The sequence below is a fragment of the Manis javanica genome, chromosome 9, assembly GCF_040802235.1.
Source record: "Manis javanica isolate MJ-LG chromosome 9, MJ_LKY, whole genome shotgun sequence".
NCBI lineage: Eukaryota > Metazoa > Chordata > Mammalia > Pholidota > Manidae > Manis > Manis javanica.
The window spans coordinates 101,299,881-101,305,571 of record NC_133164.1 but is presented as its reverse complement, the minus strand read 5'-3'; the positions used below and the strand labels follow the sequence as shown (position 1 = coordinate 101,305,571).

The following is a 5,691-nucleotide window of genomic DNA, read 5'->3' as shown; positions in this document are numbered from 1 at the left end:
TAGAGACAGATATATAGACAACAGAAAAAAGGGAGTTTCATAAGGACAGAAATAATAATACAGGACACCAAATAATAATACAAAGTCTAAACCTCCAGAGGGGACAAGGGCAAGAGTATTCAAATTGAAAAGACTTACTGGATATGATTAGGTTAAATAGTTTTTAAAAATAAATAATCCATTACCTGGACCCAACATGATGAAATTTCAAAGCTTATAAAATCTTAAATCTTTAAATTTCAAATGCTATTAAAGAGAAGATTCTAGAAACTTCAAAGGAGGAAAAATGTTATCTATAAAGACATAAGAAACTGATTAGCACTAAATGTAGGAGATAATGGTGCACTTCTTTCAAGGTTTTGAAAGAAAATAATTTAAACCTAAAATTCTATAGCCAATCTATCTGTTAATGGTAAATGTAAAATAAAGATTTTTACAACAAAAGCAAAATCAATAGTTTCTAAAAAACATTATTATTATTTTTTCTTTTGGTGTCATTAATCTACACAACACAGGGAAGACAAGTAGTGATTTTACAGCATCTTACTACACTGATGGACAGTGACTGTGAAGGGGTATGTAGGGGGGACTTGGTGAAGGGGGGAGCCTAGTAAACATCTCTGCTCATATGCCTCTCAAATCCCATTTATTATTACTAATTAGTCCCTTTTTTCCTGAATTATCTCTGTCCCCTTATGAGATCAGTTTTTACTGATTTTTTCTTCTTTGTCTTTCCTTTCCATGTTGCTGGTTTTCATCATGTGTCCTGGCTGCCTGCTTATATTTAATAATAATGAACTTGAATGGATATTTATATAATTGGTATGGAGAGAAATATCAAACCAGAAGCTCTATGTACTTGTGAAAGTATGAAATCATCAGCTTAGCTGTAGACTGAAGTGATCGGGAATCAGTAGTCAAGCTAATAGCCTCCCAACTGGCAGAATAAGAACAGCCCTACTCTAGAGTGGCAGTTTGCACATTAGAAGTCTTAGCTCTCATACAGTTTAATTTCTTGAAAAGTAAGTCCTTTCAGTCTCACTCAGGGGCATATGTAGACTGTTTACTATATTGTCCAAGCAGTTTGGGAGTCAGGGCTGAGAAAGTTGACTATTCATATACAGATCATCAATCAACCCACCGGTTTTCAGCCTGGCTTCTCCTTCTGGACCTCCAACTCTGATTCAGGAGCTTTTGTGAAATTCTTCATGGCACTGACTTCCACTTCCATGCAACCCCTTAATGGTTCTATTCCAGGCTCCAGCTTCATCCCTAAGTGCCATCCTTTGGTGTGCTTCCTTCCCTATTTTGTCTTCCAAAGACTGTTGAAATTCGTTATGTTCTTCTATATCTTTACTATTAGAAATGTATTTCCCTTTTTTATTCCTTTATAATTTAATTGAGTCTCAGAAAATAGTTAAGAGAGATGTATGTATTTAATGCACTATCTTGAACTATAAGAAACCATACGTATTTAAAAACTTTCAGGCAATTATGATGATCAGCCAATTTTGGAAGACACTGCTCTAAACTGCTTTTTGTTCTCACTGTCCCTTCACTTTAGGCACTGAGCATGTATTGCTTTGCAACTTCTTGCATTCTATGGCTCATTTTTCCTACTAGTTGATAATTTTCATCAGCATGTCTGACTATTATCTGTACTCAGCTTACTGTACCTCACCCAACCTCTTGTACAATGTAAAGCACATCTTAGAAGTTCAATAACTTCTCCTTGAATAAAAGAATGAACAAATGAATAATGAGTGAAAAAATGGTATGCATTCAAGCAAGTAGTTTCTTTAGTTTTTTTCTGCTTTTATTTACTCCAGTGTTTTTTTAATAAAACTAGTCAGCTATATGTAGCCATTCAAGATCAATCCCCTTTAAAAAAATTGTGACTCATTTTCATTTTTTAAAGAAACTTGCCATTTCCAAGAGCCCTATTTCCAGAAATACTTCATAATGCACAAGTTTTCAGCTTGCAAATGGTTTCATTGGAGTCTCATTCCAGGAATAGCTTGTATGAATCCATAAACATGAATGAGGCTCTTCTTGTGGGATTTTCCTATTTTAGTCCAATGCTTACCTCAAATAGAACTCATTTGGGTGAATTCTGCTGCCATAAACCCATTTAAACTCAAGGTTGACATTGTAAATAACAGGATTAAAAGCAAACATACCTCAAGCATCACTGATTCTTATCTCAGACATAGATAATAAAATAAATATATCTATTAAAATACACTAGGATAAAAATGTTAAAAAGCCAATAATCCATTTTCATCATTCTTCAAGGTAAATCTAAATTTTTAAACATACAAGTCCTTATCTTAATGAATTAGTTTTTACGAATGCAGGAATAGAAATGTGGAAATTTAAATATAGTAATGGAAAGAGAGCAGCCAACACATTTTGAGAAGAATTTTTCTAAGATCTGACTTGTGAATGTCTTTTTCCTTGTCACATACCTGACGTTTTATTGAGTTGGTGAAAGATTTTAGTCCGTTTAAATAGTGATTATCTTTTTCAATTGATAAGTGTTTTACTTTTTTAGACATGATTCAGGTATTTTGCCTAGCATTTAAGTCAACCAGGACCATGGGCATGCAATCAGCAAAATCCAGAATATGAAAAGTTCTACCAGATAAATGACCCAGTTCTCATAACAAATAAATTACTTTCCTTACATGGCTTTAAAACAAGTACTTGGGCTGCTCTGGGGAAAATAAATTATAGAGTGGAAGACGTAGAGCCGTAGAGGTCTGTTAGGAGCTATTGCACTAATCTGTGCAAAAGGTGATGGTGGGTTAGACCAGGGTTTTAGTGATAGAGAACGTGGGAAGTGGTCAGATTTGGATATATGTGGAAGATAAAGTCAAAAGAACTTGTTGATGGATTGTATATAGGGTGAGAGAAAGAGAGACAGACAAGGACAATCCAAGGATTTCCCTCAACCACTAGAAGGATGGAGTTGCCATGAACTGAAATTAGATGACTGGAGAAGGAGGTTTCAGAGGAAAATCAGGCATTAAGTTGTCGGCAAGGTAAGTTTGAGATAACTATTAGACTCCCAAATGGTAGTCAGCTGGAAATACCAGCCAAGAGCTCCTGTGTGATTTCTGGGCAGGGGGGATATAAATTTGGGAGTCTTCAGAGTATATAAATGTTTTCAAGCCATTAGAATAAATTAGATCACCAAGGGAGTGACTGTAAGTAGAGAAGAGATTTGTTGCTTTAAAAAAAAATACTGTGTAACAAACAACCCCTAAAATTTAGTGTCTTAACAATCAGTTATCCTCACTGATCTGTGGTTGGATAAGGATTTGCTGAACCAGGCTGGGCTTGGCGGGGGTGGTTCGTTCTGCTCCAAGTATCTTTTATCCTTCTAAAACTAGTCGACTAGGTCAGGCATGTTTGTTGTTGTTGTTTTTTTTCACGGCAACATCAGCGGCCCAAGAACGAAAGCAGGAATATATATAAGGCCTTTTGAGATCTAGGCTCAGAACTGGAGGAGGAGGCTTCCTCCTCTTTCCATCAGCCAAAGCAAGTCATATAACTGAACCCAAAGTCAAGGATCAGTAAAAAGATAAGTCAAAGGTATTAATATGAGGAAGGGTAAAAAATTGAGCTCAGTAATGTAATCTTTCATAAATCCAAGGACTGAGTCCATCTTGGGGCATTTTAACTTTATAAGGCAAGTTTGAATACTATATCTACCCTGCTTCTCACATTTAACCAGGGACCAAATATAAAGATTGCCTTACACGTAATCTTAAACCATTGCTCCCACTTACCTAAAGGAACTTTGTTGAAGGCAGCACTTCTTTGATGCTTGTCAAAGGAATGAAAATAGTGACTCCATATTATTAGTTACAAATAAAGTCTGGGGCAAGATGGTCCATGATGACAAAGCATGCCGTCTAACAACAGTCTGAAAAGAAAAAAGCAAAACAAAATGTGAAGAAGCAAATAATGAGATATCTGTGTCCAAAATGGAAAAAAACAGTTTCATCCTCATCAGTGGTGTCTGATAGGATCTCTAACATGAATACATAAAAACATATCAACAGACATCAGAAGCTCAGCACTAAGTAGAAAGTTCTGCATTTTAGCAGAAAGTAAATTTTTTTCAAGCTGCTAAGATGCAGAATATGCATTTTACCCAGTTTTTTGTTTGGGGCAGATTTTTTTAATGGAGACAACTATTTTATAAATGTACTTCAAAATTCCAGGTTTTTGAATTTTTTGGAAGTAAGGGCATCAGAGGAACAATTCTTTTTAAGGGTTTAATCTGATGTTATCAGCTTAGGCTGCAAGCCTGGGTTTTTGAAAAATGATGAATCCATTAATGTGGAGCTAGTTCTTGTATACTATCTTATATTTTAAGCTGCTTGTGCTAGATCTGGAGATTTTGCGGGCTGAAGGAGACTTAGAGATCATAATCACCTAATTTTATAGATGAAGTAACAAGAGGCCCAGAGAGGTTAACCTGATTGTTTTGACAATAAAAGAATTGGATCATGTGAGTTGTGACCTGGTAGCTGGTGACACAAAGGAGGAACTTTAAGAGGCTTTACTCCCACATCCATTCCATCCATCCCGTAATCTCTAGTTATCCCCCTTTACGCATCTCCTTACTAAACATACAATCTAGTAAAGACTGATTCAATGCTCACCCAAAGCTTCCAGCCAAGGCCCCTCAGTGGCTTAACTCTGTTCTCCATCCAGTATGGAAATCCTGGTATGGTCACTGTCCACTTACAGGAACAACCTTCCTTCCCTGTCACCCATGTCTACAGTTTCATGGGCCTTGGAAACTGGAGGATTTGTTGGTCTCCAGTTGTTTCTTTTATTCCCTTCACTTTATCTTCCTGTGTCTTTCCCTACCTAATTTGCACTTAAACAGCCAACTTTGGAATATTGGCTAAAACCAGTGTCTGTGGAAAACAATACATCTCTTTTTCCCTGTAGGCACTAACTAGTTGGCCTATTTAAGTTTATATCTTCTTGGGAGTTTAACCAATTACTCTTTTTTTTTTTTTTTTTTTTTGGCTAGTGTCTCTTCCAGCAGCGCAACACTTGGGCTTTTCCAAAGTCCTTTCTGGAACTAATGGGCTGCTTTTCCTTTTTCTATTTTAAGGGACCTTGAGAAGTTCAGGAGTTGACTATTTTCTATATTTTCCCTCAAACAATATCTGCAATTTAACATGATTGGACTCAGCCTCTTACAGCTGCTGTCAGAGAAATAACAAAGCTGGACTCCAGTTAGAGTGGTAAAGACAGATTTTAATAGTAGTATACTATTGCAATTGTGAAGATGGTCGAGTGTGAACTGAACTCAACTTCAATTTGCACAGAGGTGACTGGGCATTTTAAAGGAAGAATGAGGCAGCAGGGAAGGGGGTGAGCAAGGACTTGGTAGAGCAAGGGAAGTGAAAAATTGCAAAGAGGTGGTCATTATAAATGTTAATTAGGCCAGCTGCATCTGTTGGCTGGCAATTATCAGAAAATTAGGGTTCTACCTTACTACCCAGGCTGGGAGTCAGAGGCTCTAACCTTCTGATGATTACATTTAATTGGAATGGCCTCCATCCTGGTCCTTGAGAAAGACCCTACCGAATTGTAGGAGATACATGTATGTATCAAAGGGGCAAAGGAAGAATTCACAATCGCAGGCCCTTTTTAGTAAAT

General features: G+C 36.7%; 1 long non-coding RNA gene across 1 annotated transcript; it reads left to right on the top strand.

The window, feature by feature from the left end:
• The first annotated feature begins 508 nt into the window (after window positions 1-508).
• LOC140843545 (uncharacterized) lies at window positions 509-5,363 on the top strand. Its single transcript, XR_012121391.1, has 3 exons — window positions 509-575; window positions 2,907-3,044; window positions 5,141-5,363. It is a non-coding gene; the product is annotated as an uncharacterized lncRNA (long non-coding RNA).
• Window positions 5,364-5,691: the final 328 nt, after the last annotated feature.